Here is a 13,079-nt window from a genome sequence, read left to right as displayed (position 1 = left end):
GAAACGAATTGATTGACTATTCAGTGCAAGCCCGTAAATAGATGACTATGGGTAGTTCAGGTGCGCTTAAAGTCAACTACAACTAGAAGGCATGCTGATCTTGCCACCAACAAACCTTTGACTTTGGCTGTGAAAAGCTCCAAATAGGCACACAGTAGTTTAGAGTAGAAGGAGTGAAAGCCACTTGACTGTAAGGAAAGGAGCTCTAAGTTGGAATTCACTAGTGACAGAAATGGTCATCTGTGCTCCACAGCTACTGGTGTCATCACCCTGCAAAGAGGTGGAACCAACCAAGACTGAACACTAGCCCCATTTTGTAGACGGGTTGGGACCGGCCTTCTATCCCGGTGAACAATGTTCCACTGATTAGGTGGGGACAGGATTCGAACCTGCTATCTTCAGGTCATGAGCATGATGAGTTGACCAATTCCTCTACCCCGCTTCTTCCCCTTCTCTTTCGAACTCCGAAAACCAAGGTTCGACTTGCATGTGTTAAGCATATAGTCTGAGTAGCATGATGTTCACTTCTTAGCGCTTAGGCCACTACCTAAAAGTAAGCTTTTCGCTCTTTTCCTCTTACATAACAACGATGGAGGAGATAGTAAGCATGACTTTCTACGCAACGATTTCTTCTTCTCTTATTATTTCTCAAGTTACAGGGGGAGACCAAGAGAGTAGATTGGCTAGTTTTTCCAGTCAAGTATAGTTGATAATCCGATTTTCGAATATGAATTTGAATAGATTCTCTTTATTATTATAAATATAGATTTTTTATCTTCCACCCTATCTCCACAGCTTTGGGCGACCCCCTCCCCTTCTTTTTTTTTTGTTTCAAGCATAGACCTTAACTTACCGAACTGGCTTAGTAAAGTAGAAATCATTAGCTGTCAACTGTTCATAGTCAGCAGTGGAAGAGGGAGTAGCTTTGATTGCTCAAGTTGCCCTCTCATGGTTGAATGTGAAAAAGAATTTCTTTTGTTTAGCAACAGTCTTATAAGGATGATGCTTCCCCTGTGCCTTATCAATAATTAATAAGAAAGATCGGGCTAAAGGTAACTACTTTTTGCTCACCCGGTGAAAGGCATAGTAGGTAAAAAGGCAATTGGTTGCTTTACTTCCTTACCTCGGGTAGGTTGAAAAAGCTGCTAAGAAGAATAGTTTTCTTTTCTCTTGCGACCTTCCACGCCAAGTAGGGTTGAAGGGATTGATCCCAATAGCCTTTCATGAGGTGCGTAGCATTCTTTATAGCTGTTACGAAAGCTCCCAAAGAGAAAGAGGTCTTTGCTGCTTGACTGCGTGAACCAGGTCCAGGTCTTGCTTTTGGCATTCTCGCTGTTGACGTCCTATCGAGTTAGCTAGTTAAGGGTGAAAGGGATTTAGGAATGAATAGCAGGCAAAGTCCTTGCTAGGAATTCCGAGTAACTTTCTGTATTCCTTAAGGTTACAGGTGAAGCTTACTTCCTGCGGTAGCCCCTTGTACCTTAGCCTCTTAAGGGTTGGGTTCTAGTGGCGGGCTCTTGGGTTGTCCGGACCCATATCTGGTAAAAGTGGTGGCCTGGTTGTCCCCACACCCCCTTATCATGCGTGTCTGTGGGAGCAGTTTGTGCTAGCGTTTTGGCGCTCGCCTTATGGTTCTCAGTCCTCTTTCGCCAAGATGCCTTTTAAAAAGATTTTTTCCCGCATCGGAACAAGACCCACTATACTAGATTTAGCCAATTCGGGTGTGGATGGGGATTCCCCAATAGATTCTACAAATTCGGATTTGGATGCCCCTGCGCATAAACATATGGATAGGGATGCCGATTCAGATGCGGCTAGAAAGGCTCGTTTGAGTGATTCATAAACCCTCGTTGGGATAAACAAGCAAGGGTTTCATCCTCTACTTATGGGAATGCTACTTTGAGAAATGCTGCTTCAGGATAAACTAGATATGTTGCGAGAGAAACTGGATATTTTCCTATGGCTTGGACCCTTTCACTCGAGAACTCAAAGGGGGGAAAGAATTCTTCAACATAGTCACAAGAAGGTGGTCTACGACCATTAGATCCCTAGAAAGAGGAGCAACTAAGAAGAGAGGGGTATAAAAGAAGGAAAGGAATGTCTTCGATCTGGCTCTTGTTCCTTATAGGTTTATAGCACGCTAGACTAGCTAAGAAAGGTATTCTATCTTTCTCTTTTTGTTGTTCGGCTCGATAGAATTGTTTAGAATCCTCTCCTAGCTTCCTCTTTCCATAGATATGAAGACTATAAAACGTCGATCAGAGAGCAGAGTTGTTCTAAGATATAGAAGTAGTTAAGGGCTTGACTAAGTAGTAGATATGGGATTGAGGGGCGCAGGAGTAGGGTTGTACTCTAGAGGTAATGCTATACTCCATTCTTCCTCCCGGCTTCCTTTCTATTCTCACTCTCATCCAACTGATGAATGTAATTGGAGTAGAATCGCTTTCCCTTACTAGGTTTAGGAATCTGTAATTCTTCAAGAAGACGAGATTACCTCGGATCAAAAAAAAGCTTCTTATCGAGAGACAGATTAAAACAAAAATGACTCATGAGGATAGCTAGAAGCAAGGAACATTCTTTTGTGGCTTACCCGTTCTATAAGAGAACGGTTCAACTGGTTAGGTGGTCTGGCGCATTATTCACTGCGCTTTATTTAAAGCAGTGTGCGTCATCCGGGGTGATAAAAAAGAACCATACCCTGTTGACAGTGTCCCTGTCCCTTAATCATCAGGCTACCCTCGGATTCTTTCCTCCAGATATTAATGAAGTGGGCGGGAACGATAGAGCCCAACTTATTATATACAGATACGGATATTCCTTGTCATTCTAATCTTGATATAGTTCCAACAGGCCTATTCTTTGACTCTCCTATAATGTATAGTATATTCTTTCCATCTTCCTACTAGGATAGATATTCTAACAACAAACTACCTAGCTTAGCTAGTTGGCAGCTCCGCATCGTGAACTGCATCGGAAAGGGCATCCGATCTCTCTTTTATGGGCTCTTTCCCTCGTATCTGACCTATCCGAGTTAGCCCTCCCAAGCGGACAAAGAGGTGGATCATCTGATCTTGAAATAGGTCATCCCGGCTATCCCGATCTTTTATCTGTTCATATCGTCAGGTATCTGAATCATACGCTTCTGAGGATTCTGCTTTTCACATTCATTCTACAGGACCAAAACAAGGCCTTTCCTCGCTAGTTGGAATAAAAACCTCAACAGGAGCCTTCATTGAACCCCTTCTTCCTATCCTTGCTACCTATGAAACGAGTCCCTCTTTCATTCACTAAAGAAGACGTAGCTGATAGATGGATGAATATACATTTGATGGCCAGTTCTATGAATCAAAATCTCGAGTTGGAGGCATCGCTGGGAAAAAAGCCAATTGATTCGGTTTTCTCGAAATCAACGAGTGGACTTGAAATCATAGATCCATTTTGTGATCCACGCGACTCAGACAAGAATCCTATAGCTTACCCACCCAGTGCTGTTCTGATTGAATTTCAAAGATCTCGCTCGCTGTCAAAGCGCATTTTGTGAAGTGTTCTCCTGCCCCTGTCACCTGAGATAAAGACAACTGGAAATCGTGACCGGAGTCGTGGTTTGAAGATGATGATTTGAAGATTCATTCGACAGAGAAGGGTGTCTTGGTTGCCGATACCGAGGTTGAATGAATCATTCCACCTGGCAACAGAAAAAGTGGAGTTTGGCACAGGTCAAAGGGGAAAGCAATAAGGAATTCCACTTTGGAAAGGAAAAAGGCAGTTCCAAACGAAGGACCCTGGGGCAAGCTTCCCGGTGTCCAAGTGTCAAGTCCCGAGGGCTTGTGTGCGCCGAAAGCTTCCTTTTTTCTTTTTAGTCTTTCCTTTCAATGAACCGAAAGGTGAGAGGTAGGGCTCGGTCTTAAGGTTGAATTTAAAGTCACTAGTCAGTCCAACTACACGAGTGAAGGGCGAAAGTCAAGATTACGTGCAACCAGGTGTAACGTGTCAAAGGTCACTTAGTCGTCGTAAAGAGAAATAGGTTGTTTTGCGCATCCAACAACTAAAAGAGCTTGCGGAGAAGGGTTGAGTTGCGTAATAGCAGATTCGTAGGTCAATAAATCGTTGGATTTGAAATCGAACTCTCTACCTTGGGCGGATAGGAATTGAGACTTTCAATGGTCCGCTCTTCTGTCCTCGTGATTGAAGCTGACCCCAGAAGTTCGGTATTCCTTCTTAAGAGGACACTAACCCTCCCGATCTTGCTAGCCGGGGGCTCAGTCTTTCAAGATTCAATATTTCCCCTTCCGGTCCCAGGGAATCACTCTTATAGTAGGAGGTTTACTATGTCCCCAACTTCTCTTTATTAAGAAAGTAGGTTGTCTACTATAATTAGATTAAGATCGTAAAAACAGAAGCTTGTAATATAGCTAGACCAAATTCAATAAATGGAGTCCGGTAATAACATTATGAAACTGAACCCATATGGCAGAAAGCAGAAGCGGCGGGTATGTCTGTTCGGGTTCATTCATGTCCAATAAACTTCAAACAAAAGGAGATTCGAGTATCAGAGTTGAGCAGAAAGGCGACGGGAGGATGGGGGAAGAGTAAAGACAAGACGAAAGCAAGAGTTCCGATATCTTACTTTACTAGTTTCATTTCCGTATGATAGTCACCCATTTCTTACTGTTCCCTTTCTCGGTAAAGCAGAGTGAGCAGCTTCTTTCTTTGCTACTGCTGCCATACCACAAAGAAGTCCAATAGCTGCGCTTACTTCTTCCTTCAACCCTGAAAAGAGCATATGCATCCCGGGATTCTCTCCATCTCAGAAGTGGATTCCCCTGCAAGGGTACTTGAGTATGACTACGGCTATGAAAAGCTTATCGAAAGAGGAGGAAAGAGCGTAAACTTGACTCTAAAAGTTTCAGTTGCCTCCCTCTCTCCACCCTATAACTGAAAAAAAGGAGCACGGCGACAAGCCAACCTTCTTTTTTTTGATTCGTTTGACGAGGGAAGACCTTAAGTATTGAATTAATGAAATTACACCTATATCGCGAAAAAGAGCTGCTCTAGCTTTAGCGCGCACCCTTTCTCCTATGAGGAAAGTTACTCTTTCCGATTCATGTCTGGCCCTTCCTGGGTCTGGATCACAGTATACCGGCGAGTTTGTCCTTGAATTCATTCTATTTCATATCCACCGATCCGTGGAAGAGACCAAGGAAGAGTAAGATAGATTTAGGGCCGGTAGGCGGGTCTAGAATAGATTCCCCAATGGGTCCTGACTTTTCAACAACAGAGGCGAAAACTTACTCTTTCAAGTCAAAGTCAAAGTCGGGTAGACTAAGATGGAGTTTATTTTACAGTTGTTCCAGGGATATGGGTATAGAGTGAATTCTATTCACTCTTTATGAAGTGGAGTGCACTCCTTATATCATAAATATAAAAGTCAGTATGGTGCCCCGGTAGACGCGCAGACCGAGTGAGTTTCCGCCGATCCAGATGTGCCAAAGATTGAGGACTATGAGGGTACGGTGCTATCCTTGTACTTTGTTTGTTGCACATGGCCTAATGTACACTTGCCCCCTTTTTCTCACTCTTTTGGTGGTTTGTCAATTTGAATCTATTTTCTTTATGCTATCGAAAGACGGAAAGGGGAACCGACTCGTTCCTTCCTTGCGGAGGACGAATCAAGGCCTGAAGTTGGTTCGTCGAGCAAGAGGAGAGAAGGATCAACAAGGATTTCATACCCTATGCTAGTTCTTTTTCTCTCTCCCCCAGATATGCCTTTAATAAGTCCTCCACCTATTCTCGTGTGACGACATCTATGATTGTGAAATTAAGGAATGAACAGTTGCAACAATCATGTTCAATTTCTTTTGACAGTTTTAGATTGTGGTTCTTTGTAATCAAGGGCGAGAAGGAAGTTCATTAACAGACCGAAGACAAGCAGATTTTACTGTTCGACAGCTACCGTTGGAGAGCTTTCAACCAGTTTTGTACCTATACTCCATTCCTAGCTGAAAGAACCTATTCGATAACAGGGTCCAATATCCGATTTGAGGAGAGAGTGGTACCGTACTGGCTTGAAAACGACTTTCCTCACTCCTTGGCTGACTACAGGCATGACTACAGAAGAGATGGAATTCCTACCAGACCAGAGAGAGGTGATTCTCTAACAAAGGAAAGAAAGGAATGACTATTTATATCAAGAGACAGGCTTGCTAACCTTCAGCCATAGTGACTAGTGACAAGAGGAGTTGCTTAAGGACCTACTAAGAAAGTGACCGAAGCGGAGTCAATTCATATTAAAACAAGAGGAGAGAATTCAATGTTAATCGCCATCTCCTTGGCACACGTGACGGATCATACTTTCTTGCCTTAGACCACTATCGAGGCTATGAGTTTTCATAGGGCAGATGATCCTTACCCGTGAAGGTAGTTTACTTGCTTACTTGTTAAAGTAAGGCAGAAAGAGTACCTGTTGTTAACAAAACGGAGTCTCAAAAGCTCATTTATCGTAGTGGTCTCAAAAACCCAATTATCGTATTTAAGAAAAAGAGGTCTATAAAAGTCACTTAAGAAAGATGGCGCCTTTGCGAGGATGTCTTGAATCAGCCAATGCCAAGGCAACAAGGCTAGCATCAAACCTACCTGCCGAGAACCCTCCAACATTCCTACCAAGGTTCCCATCCCCTACGACAGAAGAAGGACGTAACCGGTGTTAAGGTTAGAAGGGTAACTTCTCTAGTAGTCGTAGCCGCTCTTGGGACTGATTCCTAAAGGAAATGGAATTCTTCCAAAATTCCCATGGAAGGTGTAGATGTTTAGGCTTGCCCCTGCTGCTGCTAGAGAATAGGTCGTCACTTTCTTTGCGGTTGATGCGGTTAAATCAACTAGTAGAAGGAAGGTGGAACAGTTAATCAACCGAATCCGCGCTTAGAAAGAATAACTTTGAAGCCACGTTTAGGATGGTCAGCATCTTTTGAGAAGAGTTGCTCTTTGGAGAGCTAAATATAAGGGCGATGAAAGTTGTAAGTTGTAGAAAGGAGATTTTTCATGTTCATAGACACTTTGAAACTCATTATGGAAATTCACTCTTTTATTCACCTACGAAAGAAAGATTCTTAAGCGCTAACGTAACTCCCCGGGTATAGAAGAGAGGTTTGGTTGCTCATTAAAAGTACAGGCCAGGTCCAAACCAAATTGTGAAAGACCCATTTTCCCTTATGTCACTCGGGAATAGGGAAACTTATGTGAAACTTTCCCTCCCCACACCTTAAATAATCATATACTGAGATCTCGTATTCGATCAATAAAGAATGAGGAGTAGCTCACCAGTAAAGGAGAGGGGCAGACTAACTTGACCGGTAGAAGGTGAGAATAGTCAAAGAATCGGAAGATGAATGTTGATCGCCTTAGTTTATGGTTCCGTTCCCCTGTTCATTAATAGGGGCTCCCGAATCCAACTTATTTGAGGAACAAACTAGCTCGACCAACGAGAGAGGAACAACTGGCTAATTTCACACTTACCTATAAGCTGAAAAGAGGTTTCTGGAACAGGTAGTGGGTACCGGCTCGATGAAGACTCATTCTTTCCTCGGGGATGACTTCTTGCTGACCAAAGCTCAAAAAGGTGAGAACTCTCAATCAAATGTGATGGACACGACAGTTCCATCCTTCTGCTTTCCTTTGTATGAAATGAGGGCCCCCTTATTACTTAAAGGCAGCCTCCTAACCCGCGGAACCTGCTTGCCCGTTGGTTAGCTGCATCTGTTCTTTGAACATGGATGGCGGTACCGATTCTATGTCGTTCTTGTGCTCTAAAAGACTTGCCTCATAAGAGAAAAAAATGACCTGCGGGAACTCACTCTCCTGCGCTAGTTAATCAGATGCCATCCGAGTCGCCACCAATCATGAATCATGATGGGGAGATTGGTCATCTTCTAGCTTACTCTGCTAGAACTACTATAACTTCCACGGCTACTACTAAGCTAATAAGATCGAGGGGCCATAGGTGGTGATTCAAAAATGTTCATTTTATTTGATAAGTAATCAAGGAGCTAATAGTATATAGCACTTAGATGAGGCTTAGTGAAAAACAAAACTGATTCAAGTTAGCCCAACCAAAGGACTAATCCAACTACAAATGAAAGAGTAAAGCGCATTATCTTCATTCCAGTTCCAATTAAATGTGTTACGCACAGTGACATTTGCCAATCCTGTTCCTGTTAGGAATCAATTTGATAAAAAATATACAGCCACGAGCTCTCTTTCTTTCTTATCCCGTCTCTTAAGGTAAAGCATCTCGAGGATATCAATCATAATTCTAATTAATATAGTAGACAAAACCAACGATTAGCCCTGTCTCTTGCTGTTCTTCCATTCCCGACACCAAGCCAAGTCCGTGCTCCTTTTTAGTAGTCTTCGTAAATATCCTTTGGGATTTTCATCCTATCTCCACTTTCCTAACCCTCTGAGAATTCTATCCTTAGTCTAATGAAAACACATTAGGAAAATTGTAATTTTAGATCCCTTGTTCCCTTAGGATTAGGAAACCTATATCCATGACGAAACTTTCCTCTTCCACCGCTTGTCCCTCATCACGCAGGATGAACATCTGAACTTCTCGACCAGGCTCCAACAAACCTTTACCGCGACCATGACGAACACCTGGGGGCAAGAGAACATTCTTAGAATACAGATAGCCAGAAGACATTACGCTAGCCATAAATGCTTTCCTTCAATGACCGATGAACAGACGAACCAAGCGAGCTCAATGCAAAGAACTCGAGTGAGGGGATCTGGTTACTTTGTATAATATGTCTTACGAGTAGGCAATGCTAATGGAAGACGGAAGTCAGACAAGGTGCTGACTATTGACATAGCCTATAGCTTTGGTAGTTCATATTGTGAAAGTACTTAACTTCAGATTCAATAAAGATCTGGAATAAGACACGAAAGGGCAATGCGGAATAGCTAGTCTAGAGCTAGAGAAAGATTTTTACTTTATCAATTAATATCCTACAGCTTGCATTCGTCTTGCACAACCGCCCCAGGAAAGTAATTATCATTAAGAGGGAGAACTTTGATATCTAACTACGACAGCTATGGGGCACGAAGGGTTTAAGAATAAGAACAAGTGACAGAGAAGACGTTTACTGATTAGCTGCTTGAACGTGGAAAGATGTCGGCATATCTGCTCTTAGGTGAGTATCCGCTCTTGCTGGTGTTGTTGGAATAAGCGCTGCTATTGAAGACGGTCTTAGAGAAGGAGCTTCTAAAGCAACTGCCAAAGAACTTTCCTGTTGATGCTACAACACCACTTTTGCCGCGAAAAAAGCGTCTTAGCTTGCTTTTCTTTCAGAACAAATAGCTTGTTTTCAGGACAAATGAAAGAAAAGGTTGTAGATAGTCGTTAATTGGCTTACTTTACTAGGGATTGCATACCTGTCACTCTCTTTGCCTCACTGTTCTTTGAATAGCCATACTTTCGAACCTCTCCTGGGGCAATGATAAATCACCTAAGACCGCTAATGTTCCATCTAATTCAAGAACAAGCCCTTCTCAATGTCTTGCCTTTCGCATGTGTTTTCTTTGAAATTGGAATTCCAACCAAGTTCCCTTCCCAAAGCGGGAACAAGTTGGTGCGACCGATTAAAGAAGAAGGACAACTCGCAATGGTACTATGGCTAGTTGGAAAGCCTTTCAAGCCAATCTCTTGATTCACATTCATGTGAAACCGTTGCAACCGATCTTGCATACCAATCATCCGCCGCTTAAAGTAATGGCCAAGGTTTCTATGGATTCAGCCCTGTGGAAAAATAGTGTTGTGGACAATTCAGTTTGTAGTGTCACCTCTAGGACACTAGTGAGTCCGTCCCTAAAAATTAGGTCCATGAAGCTAGAGTGCTGTCGCACTAAACGACTACCGTTCCTTAGATACTCCAAGCCATAATCTGTATTGTCCTTGAACCTAGACCATGGAAGGTTGGTTATAGTCCCATTCTATTAGTGGGATCCATAGCCCGCGGGTCTTTCCCAAGCCAACAAAGAAGAAGGTAGTCTAGGACTACCCTAAGCCTAGAAGAGAAGTAGGCAGGACTTTCAGTTACAATGTCTAGGTTGGGCAAGCCACCTTTCGCCTTTCTAAAGCCAATCGATTATCGGATTTCACCAAGCCAACTACCACTACCTGGGGATTTCTAGATCCGCTCTAAGTATAGCATTAAGATTCCAAACTCCATGAAAGCAGGAGATTGATTAGCTATAGTCAAATCTCATGACGGTGATAAAAGAGCATTGGCTACGATACTACAACCTCTGCTCCTAACCCCCAGATCAAAACATTACGATTAACTCGGTGTTGCTTGCTGGTGGAGGTTGGGAGTATATCAACTATGAGTAAAAAGTCGAAGAAGCCCTAGATCCGCCTCTTACTTACCTACCTTCCCAGACTAGCTAGTCAGGGCGAAACATTCTTAGCATTAGTAGTTTTGGCACGATAGACTCATGAGATGTGACCTTATGATGGGTCGGTGGGAATGGCTCGTTATCGTGCATTCAATCAATTTCCCTTGGAAACGATGGTCAAGGTTTGCCGTAAATAAACAGATGAGTTCGATTCAAGCATCCGAACAAGAATACGGTTCAGATACCCCAAACAAGAAGCCACTAACGATTTTTTTCTTTTTCTATCCCGGAGGGCGGGTCTCCTGACAACGCCTTCCTCTGCGGTCTCTATTCGTAGGAATAGAATCATCCAAGTAATTGCGTCTATCACTGAAGGCAGCCAAGAGTCACTCAGGGCTATTGTACTTGTACTACTCAGCTGTTATAGTCCATTAGAGTGTTTGAAATCCCTGAATCCTGACTCTGTACGGAGCAGTAGGCTTGAGTTATAGTCCGTATCCCGTACTAATTGTCTGGAGTAGGAGAGAGTGTGATCTCAGTTTCCTAGCAAGCCAAAGCGAGACCACGAGGGTCTTCATTATGGTTCGCTATAGTCCATTAATAATTAATAGGTCTAATAATCCTTCTTGTCCGGTAAGCAAAAGCAAGCAAGGGAACATCTGGCTTCGTCCGTTCGTCTCGCCACAACACAAGCTGTGGTATAATCTGTCTATACCTCACTCGGTTCAGTAAGATAAAGATATGGTTTGATATGTGAGGCCTCGCTTCACTGACAAAAGTCGCTTCCTCGTGAACTCCGTTAACTAGGCGCCCCTCTCCAAGTAGTCAGTCTATTCTCTCGTGGAGAAAGCCCTACTCTCGTTTCGTTCGAACGTAGCCCGCAGGAGTCAAGGGGTTGTTAGGGCGACTTCCAGAGATAATTACGACGAGGGGAGATGAAGAGCATTCTTCCTTCGCTAATACCGACTTCATCAACCCCCAACCCGGCTAAATGGGTTGACGCCTGCATTTAAACTAACTCACCATATGCTAGTATGCTAGTGTGCGGCTGAGAAAGTATATAAAGTATATAGAGGGCAAAGGTTTTCAAAAAGCCATTCTCGGTGACAACATTGTTATCGCCGATGAAAAGGTTGCAAACGTGTATACGGCCCCCTGATAGGACTGTGACCTAACTATGACCTAACTATATCGGTTGAAAAGTAGCTAGTCTCTGACAAAGGTGCTCTTGAGTTCGCTAAGCCATTTATATGCGATGAAGGTGGAACGGATTTCTCTCCAATCTCCTTTCGCCCGTTCACTCAGTACTCAGAAGCAGCTCCCGTATTCGCGATTTGCGAGGGTTGAAAATGGATTTTAGACAATATGAACAACAATAACTCGACATTCTCAAGTTCACCAATTGAGAAAGTCCGGCAGATCGTCGCAAAGTAGTACACTCAAGTGGACTCCACCTAATGGACGGATACAGAGATAGTATCTAGAAAGATCTTGGGATTACATTCGTTAAACCAAATATCTTTAGCAGTCGCAAAAGAAGTGATGGGGCTCAAAGGAAGTAAACAAGTCATCCTTTGAAGCTAAACACTTTTCATCTTTTGTAGGAAAATCCCCTGCTCTAGTCTTGGGAAATTGAGCGACGCATCCACATAAGCACAAGAATTTTGTTCTTTTGAACAAGCCTTCTAAATCAAATTTTTTTGTCCTTTTATTTGAGTTCATAATAATAATAACTAGCGGGTTTCATTAATGAAAAGAAAAGCGGAGGCCCGCCATCTGCTAGCATTGTGGTTTTCCATCGATTCTTTATCAATGGCCCACCCTTTCTTTGAACCTTGTCAATGATCGAACTTAAAGATATGAACTGAGTGCCATTTGATGAGTAACTGAGAACAAAGGAGAGGGATATGGAAAGAATGAAGTAATGAAAGAGGAAGTCATTGCTAGTAGTAACGACTTGTCACGATCCATTGGTTCATATAGAATCCATGTCCTAGGTGGATCAAAAAACATTCTTTTTTCTAAGCGTATATAATAAAATAGAGTGAAAAGGTCCACCCAGAAACCAAGGGGGTACTAACTAACAGCTGAGTCCTCTCCGAACCTCAGGAGATAGTTGCCCATCATATGGCTCACCATCTTCACTTGCCTCTATGGGAGGCTCACTCCGGGCAGGTTCGGATCACTTACAATACACGGGCTCTACGAAGGAAGGGGTTGGGTTAGGAGCGTTTTCAATATGATTCTTTTCCTGTATTTGTTCGATGAGAAATGCGAGTCTGTTTTGTCCACTTTCTTCATCCCCCTCTATCAAAATGATCAAAAAGGAAGGCGAGCTTGCTTCTTGTCACCTATGTTGAAGAAAGGCTTGGAACCCTGTAGAGAATGAAGAGGGGCCAAGGATCTTCCTCTCAACAGTGCTTTTCGAGGCTCCACTCTCCCCCCTGAATAAGTAAGGCCCCGTTAAGCCTGGGCGAAGATGGGGATAAAGAGTAAGGATTGAAGCCCCCTTAGCTCTACCAGGCACTGGACAGGGGTTAGCTCTGTAAATATGTAGAGCCAAGTGTACTGTGGTGTAGTAGTAGGCACTTCTAGGCCCCTTCCCGCCTACTGGATCACTCCAGTGCTTCGGGTACTACGGACCCTCTGCCATCCATTGCAGCAGAGCCGTTTCATGGGCGGGGGGG

The sequence above is a fragment of the Solanum stenotomum genome, chromosome 7 (genome assembly GCF_019186545.1).
Source record: "Solanum stenotomum isolate F172 chromosome 7, ASM1918654v1, whole genome shotgun sequence".
NCBI lineage: Eukaryota > Viridiplantae > Streptophyta > Magnoliopsida > Solanales > Solanaceae > Solanum > Solanum stenotomum.
The sequence above is the reverse complement of the archived record's forward strand: the minus strand, read 5'-3'. Positions refer to the sequence as shown.